This window comes from Orcinus orca, chromosome 20 (genome assembly GCF_937001465.1).
Source record: "Orcinus orca chromosome 20, mOrcOrc1.1, whole genome shotgun sequence".
NCBI classification, from domain to species: Eukaryota; Metazoa; Chordata; class Mammalia; order Artiodactyla; family Delphinidae; genus Orcinus; species Orcinus orca.
Genome location: NC_064578.1, coordinates 54,870,193 through 54,883,760, shown reverse-complemented (window position 1 = coordinate 54,883,760; position 13,568 = coordinate 54,870,193). Strand labels below are relative to the sequence as shown.

The following is a 13,568-nucleotide window of genomic DNA, read 5'->3' as shown; positions in this document are numbered from 1 at the left end:
ACGATGAAAGATCCCGAGTGCCACAACTAAGGCCAGACGCAGCCAAAGATAAATAATTTTTTTTTTTTTTTAAAGAAACACAATTGGGCAGAATAGAAACCAGAAAATCAGATGGCATAGTGTTGGGTGGGGCAGGTGGCAGCCCAAATCATGCTGGCTTCTTAAAAAAAAAAAAGCATTGATTGACTTGTGTAACTGAAAGTGTAGGTTTGAGGTACGGCTTGATCTAGGCATTTGGCTACCTGATCTCCATTATCTTCTATACTTATTGCTGTATTGGCTCCATTATCAGTTAAGGTTAGCCTTGACCCTATACATGGTGGCAAAATGCCTGCAACTCTGTAGATGACTTCTTTCCAGGTGCAAGTTCTGGACAAAACATCTCCAGGAAAAGTATGATTCTGAGTCATGAGTTTTGGATGGATCCTGTGCCCAACTGTAACCCATGTGTGGTGGCTGGGGACATGGAAACCGACCAGCTTAGGCCTGGATTCTATATACACTGCTAGAGCTTGCAGACATTAACCCTAGATAGATTGAGATGGGGGTTTCAATGAGAAATTGGGATAGAATTGCCAGAAGGGAAAGTGGGTACTTGGCTGCAGAATCAAGGTACCCATTATAGACGGAGCTATGAATTGAGGAGTGTCCTTAAATGCCTTTATTAAATGCTTTCTGGGGAATTCCCTGGGAGTCCAGTGGCTAGGACTCTGCACTTCCACTGCGGGGCACATGGGTTCGATCCCTGTTTGGGGAGCTATGATCCCATATGCCATGCAGCATGGCAAAAAAAAAAAAAGAAAGAAAGAAAGAAAAGTTTTCCATCACTACATTGGCCTTAACCTGGACTGATTTGGTTCTACTCTACCTTTTTTTTTTTTTTGGCACGAGTCACGTGGGATCTTAGTTTCCCCACCAGGGATCAAACCCAAGCCCTCTGCATTGGAAGCACGGAGTCTTAACCACTGGACCACCAGGGAAGTCCCCTACTCTACTTTTTCTTTTTAAAAGTTTATTTATTTTTGGCTGCATTGGGTTTTCGTTGCTGTTCACGGGCTTCCTCTAGTTGCAGAGAGCGGGGGCTACTCTTCTTTGCAGTGCACAGCCTTCTCATTACGGTGGCTTCTCTTGTTATGGAGCACGGACTCTAAGCACGCAGGCTTCAGTAGCTGTGGCACACGGGCTCAGTAGTTGTGGCTCACGGGCTCTAGAGCGCAGGCTCGGCAGTTGTGGCGCACGGGCTTAGCTGCTCCGCAGCATATGGGATCTTCCCGGACTGGGGCTTGAACCTGTGTCCCCTGCGTTAGCAAGAGGATTCGTAACCACTAGGCCACCAGGGAAGTCCCTCTCCTTTTTCTTTTTTTTTGCGGTGCGCGGGCCTCTCACCGCTGTGGCCTCTCCCGTTGCGGAGCACAGGCTCCGGACGCGCAGGCTCAGCGGCCATGGCTCAGGAGCCCAGCCGCTCCGCGGCATGTGGGATCCTCCCGGACAAGGGCATGAACCCGCGTCCCCTGCATCGGCAGGCGGACTCTCAACCACTGCGCCACCAGGGAAGCCCCCTCTCCTTTTTCTTAAACTGATCCCTAAAACTATCATCCTGATTCCCTATGAAGATGAGACTTTCCAACATACCTGCTGATATGGCTTCAACCACTTCCTATCTTCCACAGGCTGGACAGCTGTGGCCTCACGGCCAAAGCTTGCGAGGATATCTCTTCCACCCTGGGGGTCAACCAGACCCTAACAGAGCTTTATCTGACCAACAATGCCCTGGGGAACACAGGTGTCAGGCTGCTATGCAAGAGGCTGAGTCATCCCAGCTGCAAACTTCGAGTCCTCTGGTTAGAGATGGTCCCTGGTTCTGGAGCAGACAGGATACAGGGCTTGGAGTTAGAAGGAAAAGTCAATCGTTGAAACCCTCCGTTTGGATAAACAAATAACCTAGAAAATTTGCAAATAGTTCCTTTGTCCACTTGTGTATGCAATTTGTGCAAACTACAGAGGTCTTACTTTGCCTCTTGGGAGGTACCCATACCTTTTACTGGCGGTGTGACCTTGGGTAATTTAACCTTGGTAAATTACCTAATCTGACAAGTGAGGCCATTGTAATTTAATGAGAATCTGGAATTACTCTGCCTGGCCTCAAATTCTAATTCCGTCACTCACCAGTTTTGTGATGTATTTTTGTAAATGAGTCAACCTCTTGGTACTTCACTATCCCTGTCTGTCAAATGAAAATAGCTGCTTCTTCATAAGATTATTACAAATTAAATGAGTTCACAGAGGTTTGGGATTTAAAATGGTGTGCAGCTCAGAGTAAGCCTACTTCCCGATAGGATGTGGTTTCAAATGAAGAACTAGTAAATGGAATTATGTATTTTAACAGGGCAGGATGCACGCATGATAGGTTTAATATATCATCTGAATGCCACAATCGTGGCCTGGACAATTTCCCACTCTGTGTCCTCAGGCTATTTGGAATGGCCCTGAATAAAATGCCCCACAGAAGTCTGGCCGCTCTTCCCCTAATGAAACCTTACTTGGACACTGGCTGCTGAATGGTTCCAGCTTCTGGTTCTTCTCTTGATGTCAGGACAAAGGAGGGTCACCCCAGAACCCGAGAATCAACAACGAGCCTGTTCTTTACTCCCTCAAGAGACAAATTCCTCGGCAGGATAATCCTTGCCGCTTGGGGGTCTATGTCATCACCGTGGGACAGAGCTCGCAATTTTAGTTTCGGGAGTTGGTGCTTTGGAGAGAATTCTCCAACCTCCACCGCTCCTCCCCCCACCCCGCCGCCGAATACCCGGCAGTGTCAGAGGATACTGGGGTTGGGGAGCTACTGGCATCTTGTGGGTGGAGGCCAGGGGTCCCGCTAAACGACCTATAATACTATAATACACAAGACAGCCTCCCATAGCAAAGCGTTAGGGACTGCTGACGGAACCCCACCCCCGCGCCTTGACCAGGCTGCTCACCTGAGTTTTCTCACAACGGGAGGTCCCGGTAAGGAACATGGTAAACTAAGCAGGAGAATTCGGGAGGGGCTAAAAGAGGGAGGAGATGACCAGCTTTCCAGAGTCCTTCTCACTGAATCCATCTTGGCTGAGAGATGCACGCACCACCGGGGAGGACCCTGAGTCAGACTATGGGCCAAGCAAGATGATTGGCCAGAGACAACACGGAAACTGACCTCATTACCATAAACCCTGAGACTGCAAGCCACGTGGCAGAGCAGTTCTCCCGGGTTCCCTCACCCTGCTGCTCTCTGTTTGGGCGCCCCTTCCCAAGTCTTTTGTCAGCACGTGTCTCCTGGGACAACTCATTGACGAGTGTTATACAAGAGCCCACTCTCGAGCCCTGGAAGGGGTCCCCCCTCCTGCAACAACAGTACTTAGCTTCAGTGTCAACTGTGCCAAAGTTGAGAAACCTTATTCTCAGAGAGGATCGGTGCAGTGAGGATATTAGGCAGTTTGGGAGGATGGTGTATCTTAGAATGATTGTCATGCCAACAACCCTTGCAATCTTGGTTTGCACCACGATTCTGTCCTGACTGGAGCTAACAGGACTATGGTTGGACACCTGCAGGCTGGCCAATGACCTACACCAGGCTTTGGATAAAAACATGAAATCAGCCCCAATTTCATTATTGGGGACCTGAGCTAGGAAACTTCAGACTATGCCAATGATCATCGGAAAACTGCACCAGGATGCCATGAGCACGCCACGCTGAAGATGTCTAGAAGGACCAGAATTTACTAGGAAGCAGAGGAAATTTGTACATAAGGCTTAGTGACTTTGTAACCTATGAAAGGTTGAAAACCCCAGGCTCTGAAGATGACATTCCTGTGGCCATCAATAAATGTTCCGGCTACTCACATAAAATTGTCCCTTGGGCTTCCCTGGTAGTGCAGTGGTTGAGAGTCCGCCTGCCGATGCAGGGGACGCGGGTTCGTGTCCCGGTCCGGGAAGATCCCACATGCCGCGGAGCGGCTGGGCCCGTGAGCCATGGCTGCTGAGCCTGTGCTCCGCAGTGGGAGAAGCCACAACAGTGAGGCACCGCATACCGCAAAACAAAAAAAAAAAAACTGTCCCTTGAAATACTAATTGCTGAACCCTATAATTAAACCCTTAAATTATTAAATCCTTGACTTAATCTGGCCTCAGATCTCCCTTACAAGCAGCTTCTGAAACAGCTCTTCTCACAAGCTATTTGATCATGACCAGACTTTTTAAGGCTGACTGAACTAAGGTAACCTGTCCCACTTTAACCTAATTCCTAGGTTGTTAGAAAGCTGAAGGCTAATGAAATCTGTGGGTGTGAACGTTGAGTATGCCTTGACATGAAGGTATGGGTTTTCTGGTTTTATGTTCATAGTATACAACTAGCAACACAGAACTCCCAGGACTTGAGTTTAATTACTGGTCACTCAAGGTCCCGTAGCTGGAATGGTTTGGGGAGGGCTACTGGGAAACGAGTCTGTCAAGAGATGGCATTTCCCAATTATAATAGCTGGAATTTTTAAGTATAAATGGAGTATAACCTATATAAATTGTTAACCACATTTCTGTACACCTGTAATTCTATCAACTATATTTCAGGAATTTTAGAACTACCCCCAATTACCAAAGCAAATCATGAAGCTGCATCCCCAAATTCTAAGGACAGTACTCCTGGCACAAGACTTATATTTACCTGTAGTTTAAGGGTCTTGGCAGACTGCTAGCCCATTGATTCTAAGACCCTAGTTCAGCCATTTGAACTTCTGAGCAACTTAACTTGCACTTAATACAATTAACTCTTAATATTGGGTTGGCCATTTGTTTGGGCTATTCTTGTTATACCAAACTTTTTGGCCAACCCTTTGAGATCCTCCTAGAATTGTCCTTTACAACTGACACCTTTCATAGCTCTCTTGCCAACCTGTGTAAAGCTGATCAGAAAGCTACAAATTCCTTGGTCTTCTGAAGGGTATTTTATGTCGTGCTATTAACCAAAACTTGAAAATAACTTAATATGGAAAATATGGCAGGTTTCCCCATAAAGGTAGGGAACACTAGGCCTGAATTTTTTGCCACACCTGAAGGTTTCTGGGATCTTACTTCCCCACCCATGGACTGAAAGCACACCCTACAGTGAAGGCCCAACCAGGAATTCCCTCTAGGCCTTAATTTACTAAGCCCAAACCCTCTCCATTTGACTAATTCTGATAAAGGGCACTAAAATCCTAAGGCAAACAGGCTTTTCCTCTCTTGCTGCTTAAAGGGCAAGCAAAATGTTCAGGAGGCACACCACTGGGTTCGCCCACTTCCCCCCCCCCCCCAAGGACCCCGTAACTTAAACTGGGGATTTGGAATTCCCGGAAAAATAGGCAAATTCACACACAATATGGGTGTACAATTTTATTGACATTTAAATTTCACCGAGTTCACTAGCCATTTTTTCAGATCTTTAAAGACAAACACCTTTAGGGCTGCATGTATTGAGCACTGCACAATATATTCCACCAACTAGACAATCGAAGGGCTATAACTATACCCTTAGGAGCACGGAATTATAGGAACAAGCCCTGGAACTGGAGGACAAACATGCCCCGCCATTCAGGAATGAACAGAGATCTTTGGTTGCTGACAGAATCTCCCCTTGACTTCGGACTTGAAACAAACCGAGGGAGTCTGTCAGTATACAAAAACCACTGTCTTCAGTAACAGGATGGACTGGCCAGGGCCAATTCAGATTGGGGGCCAGTCTGAGGTGAGCAGGGTTGGCTGGAGGCTGGAAATGTTGCAGCTCAAGGCCGGCATCAGCAGGTGAGAGCAGCCATCTTCTAAAAATCGCCGATTTCTACACAAGTTCCTCACATGCCATTTCCCAAACAGGGACGCTCGAAATGGGAGCACTTTCCAGTCGTATAAAACGGCAAGCACCCCCATTTTGAGTATCGCGGTCTGAGTTGTTGGAACTTGTTCCTGGAGAAAACACCGAAGACTCTCGAGCATATGAACCTGGTTCTAGAAAGCGCCTAGACTTTACACATGCCTGAAAGGTCACTGGTCTTAAGATGTTAAAAAACATAGAATTATTACCATTACTTGGAGAATGATCATGTTTGTAGGCGGTATTGGTTTTTCGCTACTAATTTTTATTCCCCCTCCGCCACTTAGCAAGCACATACCGGTGGGGTGACCATTCCTGAAGTGTTCCCTAAATTCACATGAGCACCTATAAGATTAATAAGCCATTTACTGTATTCTAAGACACCGATTTCCCAATGGACCCCAGAATCCCAGCAGTGAATACCCTTCACACACGAGTTAACAGAACACAGTCTGACCAGAACAGGACAGACTGGTCTTGAGCCGAGCAATCCCAAAAACCTTTGACCAGACGTAGCCTTTAGTCTGCTCAGCCCAATAAACCCACTCCAGGAGTTCAAAAAGCCTGTCAAGGACCACCGCACTATGTGAAATGGGAGCTGCCTTCAGTCCCGCCGCGTGGCACGCGTGACCCTATTTCCCAACCACGGGTCGAAGCCACGCCCCCTGCAGTGGAAGCGCAGTTTTAACCACCGGACCCCCAGCGAAGTCCCGGAAGCTACTTTCTCAATCGGTAACACTCAAAAGATGGCGGCACTTCCCTTCGTAGAACAGAAGTGCCCCCACAGTTTGAGTACCACAGGCTGAGAAGGTCCATAAGGGACACGCGATCACCACCGGGAAAACTTACCACACAGGGAACGCCTGCAAAGGACTAAGACGAACCCCATCTTAATTCCCAATTCTGGAAAGTGGAAGAGAGGTAAAGGTAAGGAAATCCGACCATGGAAATCACGCTCATAGCATCCCCTCCGCACGCAATTAACACGAGTCAAAATTCAATGAGCATTCAGCGCATGCAACAGAGTTGGGGGTAGGTGAGATGGGCTTACCTTAAGGGGTTCCATTTTGAACCTGTTAACCAACTGTTGTCACTTAACACACAAGGCACCCCAAACCAGATAAAGACGAGACTTACAGAACCTGCCTTAAATTGCTCCACAATGAGTGAAGACCGAAGCTTTCCAATGTAGATATCCCAAGTCATAGACAACACTACGCCCACACATAAAGTTTCTGGACCCAAAGGCCGAAAGAGGGAAGAGCACATACGGTTAAAAAGCTGGAGAGGAAAGGGAGCTTAGGGTGAAAGGAGGGGACGAGCATCCCAATCGAATTTCAGAATGCAGAAGGGAAGGCAAGTCCCCAAAGGATAAAAAATGGAAAAAAACTAGTTTCCTGGAGATAGGATGGAAAAGTAAAGGTGAAATAAAGTGCAGGCGAAATTTACAAGATGCTGAGTCACGCTGCTTTCCTCTTCTGGTGATGAGAGCTGGGCGCTCCTGGGCTCTTATATAAGCCAACGACCCAGACTTTGAGGGGAAGACCACTCCCCTCCACTGGTCTCCACCCACACCCACCCAGCCTCCTTCTGGGTCAGACCCACCCTCTTTTTTTTTTTTTTTTTTTTAAACTGTTGACTCCTTTATTGTTTACAGCACCAGAACAAACTATTGTTGTAAACAAACGGGATAAAAAAGGATAGAAGTACCCAGAAGAATGTCAGTCTACCTCCTGGGGACTCAGTTATTCATTCAAGAACTATTTACATATAATATTGATTTGTCGTATTTTTTGAGCAAATAAAATACACCAGGCCCTTTGCTAGTTTTGGGGGTGATTGAGGTGAATAAGACCATGGATTTTATAGTCTAGAACAGTGGTTTTCAACTGAGGGTGACTATTTTCCTCCCCTGGGGACATTTGGCAATGTCTGGAGACATTTTTGGTTGTCACAACTGGGGTGACGAGTGGAGTACAGCCAGCCTATAGTGGGTAATACCAGGGATCTTGGCAAACATCCTACAGTGTACAGCCCCTCACAATAAAGAATTGTCCCCGCCCAAAATGTGAATAGCGCTGAAGCTGAGAAACTATGATCTAGGTAGAGGTAGGGTGATGGACAGAAAAAGAACAAACAACAAACAAGCACACATCTAATTGCTGTTCATATTATTTCATCTGAATCTCTCCATATTCATATAAACATTGATGTGGGGATCACTTCTGTGCTCTTTAAATCCAATAGCCTATTGAAAAGTATTTAAAATAGGTTTTAGCAACCATGAATATTAGAATAAAATTTCTCAAAATGTTTTCAGTATCTTTTAAAAATGTGCACAATTTTACTAAACTGATGCATATTTTCGAGGTCTTATTATTATTCTCCCTGTAACACATCTTGGACAAGGAGTAACAAGTCCATGGGACTTGCTAAGGATGGTTGGATGAACTACAGAAAATATATAAATGAAATAGTAGAAAAATAAATAAATGTGCTTTAATGCTTGAATGGCAGTACAGAGTACGCTTCTACCATAATTTCATTAATCCCCTAATTTTAGACATTTTCAATTTTTATAAATTTAGGATAATTTATTAATAGTGCTATAATGAGCATTTTCTATTATTTAAAATTTGGGGGGCTTCCCTGGTGGCGCAGTGGTTGAGAGTCCGCCTGTCGACGCAGGGGACACGGGTTCGTGCGCCGGTCCGGGAAGATCCCACGTGCCGCGAAGCTGCTGGGCCCGTGAACCATGGCTGCTGAGCCTGTGTGTCCGGAGCCTGTGCTCCGCAACGGGAGAGGCCACAACAGTGAGAGGCCCGCGTACCGCAAAAAAAAAAAAAAAAAAAAAAAAAAAAATTGGGGGGTGTTAATTTTCTATTTAAAAAATTTTTATTGGAGTATAGTTGATTTACAGTGCTGTGTTAGAATGAGCATTTTTTAAATTTCCTTTTTTGTTTTTTTCTCTTTTAAATTTTCTTTTTTTCTTTTGCAATGAGCTTTTTTTTTTTTGGCCACGCAGCTTGGCTTGCAGGATCTTAGTTCCCCGACCAGGGATTAAACCCGGGCCCAAGGCGGTGAAACTCCTAACCACTGGAACTCCAGGGAATTCCCTAAAATGAGCATTTTTGAGAGCAACTTTGATAGGAGTGGAGACATTTGTTTCTGATGTCTTCTAGAAATCCGTGTTAACCCTCCAAATATTCTCTGCATTTGGAAGTACTGAAATGAAGTGATTTGCCCAAGAAAACATGGTCAGAAGTAAATGGAACTGAACCCAGGTTTAGAAGTTCTTGCTTTGGTCCTGGTCAAGGTTGCTGGGGGAGAGCACGGCTTCTGACCTGGCATCTGCTGAACCCATTCAGAGGCAGATCTAACCTGTCCACTCCTCTCCCATCCCACCTGGACCTCTCATACATCCCCAGCAAGCACCTACCCATCACCTTATTTTGTGTGTTTGCCATTTTGTCAGCCACGGGCAGCTTTCTCTTCCCGCCCTTCACCCTCATGGAGTACATTCAGCGCTGACCCCTACGTGTCTTTCACGTTTCATGGGTTTAGCATTTCTGTTAGTCTAATAACTAACCTACCAGTTCAACTATTTGTCACAGTTATTTGTCTTTTGAGCTCAGCTCCCGGGGGAGGGGGGGGACGACAATGGTTTGTCTTATTCACCTGGTCCCCCACCCCCAAACCAGCCCCGGAACTGGCCCATTAGTAAAGGTGCATGGAGCATTTGTTTTTAAGGGTGAAAAACTCTTTTAATGGAATTGAATTTAAGGAACATTAAACAAAAACTTACATTCAAAGTTGATTTTAAGTAAATTGAATGTAAATTAAATTTTACATTAGACCCTATTTGATATTTTCCCAGTGATCCCTAATATTTGTGGTGAGACAGTTGTAAGATGACTTTTATTCCTCTGAGTTGACAATTACATATTTGCTTGGTCCAATAGCCTTTGCAATTTTGGTAATTTAATATGCCAATTAAAACCTCAAGTTTTAATCTTTATTAGCTGCTTTTTCCAATTTTTTCCCAGCTTTATTGATGTATGATTGATTTGTTAACTATGAATTAACATTCATTCTCAAATTAATATCTTTCCTCTTTAATAAGCTGCTTTTAAAAAAATTTTATTTTTTTGGATTCAGAAATTCCAAAGACTTAAGAACTGAGATTTGATAGCCTGAGGTGGCCAGGGGAGGTCGGGACAGAATGGAGGTTGGGACTAAATCAGAAATTCTTCCTGCTGAATTGAAAGGTCTTCATCTGCAAATCACTAGACCTCGTTGTCATTACAATCACCTGGACTCTCCACCTTCCCCACCCAATTCTTAGCTTTATCTGTCTGGTCTCCATACCAATCAGAATAGGGTTTTTTTGTTGTTGTTGTTTTTAAGATCCTCAACGGTTTTTAAAATCCTTTTACGTACAGCATTCTTTCCTCAACATTGATCTACAGCCTGGAGGTGAATGGGTGGTAATCCTGTTTATTCAAAGGATTCCTGCCATGTACTGCTTTGTGATGAGGTTAAGAAAAAAAGTGGGGTGATGGAAGAAGGACTGTTTCCAGACTAGATGAAATGCTTCTCTTGGGTGCCTACTTTGCTTACGTGTGTGTCTGACACCTCTGAGACTTAATAGGCATCATTTAATATACCTTGAGCACCTAAGATGTACTGTCCTTAGTCCTAAATCCTCAGTCCTAAGTGCTGGGGATAAAATGGCATCTAAAAAAGAAAGAAAATCCTGACCCAAGTGGAGTTTACATTCTAACAGCAAAGAGAGTTGACAATGAATTTAATAAACCAATAAAGTAAGCGGTTATGTTAGAACATCACAGGCTATGGAAAAGACAGAGAGGAAGATTGTGAGTGTTGCAATGATGCAGTGGGTCTACTTGTCCGGAATTTTCTAGCTATTTAATTGCTTACTTCCCTGATTTCATGCAAGGCTGTCGATCAGATCATGCCTCCTCATGGACACCTCCTCCAACCAGCTTTTCTTTTTTTTTTTGCGGTACGCGGGCCTCTCACTGTTGCGGCCTTTCCCGTTGTGGAGCACAGGCTCCGGAGGCACAGGATCAGCGGCCGTGGCTCACGGGCCCAGCTCTCCGCGGCATGTGGGATCCTCCCGGACCGGGGCACAAACCCGTGTCCCCTGCATCGGCAGGTGGACTTTCAACCACTGCGCCACCAGGGAAGCCCCCAACCAGCTTTTCTAAAATAGCAATTCATGATATTCACCTCCAAGCTGTGTCTTTATACTTAATATGTACAGCAAGCTGACATTATAAGCTCATTTGCTTATTTCTTTATCATCTGTCTCCACAACTAGAATGCAAGCTTGGTGAGGGAATGACATTTTCTGTTTTGTTCAGGGATGTGTGTGCCACTGCCTGGTCCATCACAGACATTCACACAATAAATGAATCAGATGTTCACACAGTAAATGAATCTGTCAAGTGAAAAAAAAAAAGATCAAGTCTGGGAAAACACTAGAAACGGAGAGAAAATCCCTGTGAATGTGTATCTGTGTTATGATAATTTTACATTTGAAAAACGAAAACAGGACTTCCCTGGTGGCTCAGGGCCACAACTATGCAAGCCCACGCGCCTAGAGCCCGTGCTCCGCTACAAGAGAAGCCACCGCCATGAGAAGCCCGCTCACCCTTGCTCGCCACAACTAGAGGAAGCCCGCGCTCAGCAACAACGACCCAGCACAGCCAAAAATAAATCAGTAAATAAAGTAGTTTTTAAAAAGATGAATTTAAAAAAAAGGAAAGAAAGAAAAACAAGAGCAAACCTCTACTTTTAGTAACACCCATTGTGAACCGAGCAGAAGCCTTTGGGAGGCATTTCAGAGGTTAATCACAGTCGCAGAGTGCTTGAGGTAGAGTGGGCTTGGAGTGACACAGCCCTCTTTGGGAATATTTTCTCAGGCACCTTTGTGAGTTCTGTCTTGGTTTTCTCCTTGATTATCTTGTATTTCCTTCAGGGTTCGGTACATTGTGTGGATAAGAAATCCAGTTAAAAAGTGTGAGTTGGGCTTCCTTGGTGGCGCAGTGGATGAGAGTCCGCCTGCCGATGCAGGGGACGCGGGTTCATGCCCCGGTCCGGGAAGATCCCACATGCCGCAGAGCGGCTGGGCCCGTGAGCCATGGCTGCTGAACCTGCGCGTCCGGAGCCTGTGCTCCGGAACCGGAGAGGCCACAACAGTGAAAGGTCTGCGTACCGCAAAAGAAAAAAAAAAAAAAGTGCGAGTTTGTGTTTTTTTTGCCTGACCTACCATCTACATTCAAGCTTTCCGAGGATGGCCATTCCTTTTTTAAAATAAATTTATTTATTTTTGGCTGCATTGGGTTTTCGTTGCTGCGCACAGGCTTTCTCTAGTTGTGGCCAGCGGGGGCTACTCTTCATTGCGGTGCATGGTCTTCTCATGGCAGTGGCTTCTCTTGTTGCAGAGCATGGGCCATAGGTGCGCGGGCTTCAGTAGTTGTGGCTCCTGGGCTCAGCAGTTGTGACTCCCTGGCTCTGGAGCGCAGGCTCAGTAGTTGTGGCGCACGGGCTTAGCTGCTCCGTGGCATGTGGGATCTTCCGGGACCAGGGCTCGAACCCGTGTCCCCTGCATTGGCAGGCGGATTCTTAACCACTACGCCACCAGGGAAGTCCAGTATGGCCATTCTTAATAATATTGGTGATGGAATGTACATGATAGATAAGAGAGAGGAAGGTATGAACGATGAGATTCCAAGTGTCAGGAGTGTGCAAATGTGTGTTTGGAAGTGCTGTTGATTCACATGGACGAGAAAACATGGATGTGCCTCAGCTTTCGGGGGGAGCAGAGTCATGAGTTTTAATTTTGAGTTTCTGAAGTCACCTTGTAAAATTTTGGAACCTCTTAACTAATTGAATTATTCAATACACTTTCCCGAGTGTCTGTCAAGCTCCAGGGTCTGCCTGGGCTCTGAGGACACACATATAAACCATTCAGTATATATATATTTTAATCATGCCACTCACATCCTGTTTACTACTCCAGCCTCTGTTTTCCCATCCAACAAATCCCTCGGAAGGTTGAAGAAAGGGGATTGTTTCTATATCTGGGTACCACTGTCTTTATGTCAGAGACTATCCATCTCTATTTCCTTTTATCCAAAAGAGCAATTCAGCCTTACAAATCACTACTTTATTGATGGATGGTTAAAAAAAAAAAAATTCCATGTGAGAAAGAAAAAAAAAAGTAAGGAATTGCAATAGGGATTGTAAGGGAAGCAAACTTTTATGCTTTTAAGGTTCTTGCTGGCGGTTCCTGAGAGTTAAATTGACATAAGTTTGACCAGCAGGAGGAAAACATACACATTAAAAAAATACAGAATGCTTCATAATGTTGCGTGTCATCCATGCACAAGGCCTATGCTAATTTACTCTGTATCATTCTGTTCCGATTTTATTACCCATGCTGTGGAAGCTAGCTCCATGCAAATTTATTGAATACAAGTTTTACACGACACGGGAGCCTTCACGAGGACTCAAGACGCAAGGAGATGGCAAGACTTACTTTTTTTTTTAAAAATCAATAATCACTTTTTTAAAAATTGGAAAGTATAGTTGATTTACAATGTTGTGTTACTTTCAGGTGTACAGCAAAGTGATTATACATATAGGGCTGGCCAAAAAATTC

The 13,568-nt window shown here is 45.1% G+C and overlaps 1 non-coding gene across 1 annotated transcript; it reads right to left on the bottom strand.

Annotated features, from left to right (window-relative positions):
* Positions 1-13,250: 13,250 nt before the first annotated feature.
* LOC117198732 (U6 spliceosomal RNA) lies at positions 13,251-13,354 on the bottom strand. Its single transcript, XR_004479963.1, has one exon. It is a non-coding gene; the product is annotated as a U6 spliceosomal RNA (small nuclear RNA).
* Between the last annotated feature and the right edge of the window lie 214 nt (positions 13,355-13,568).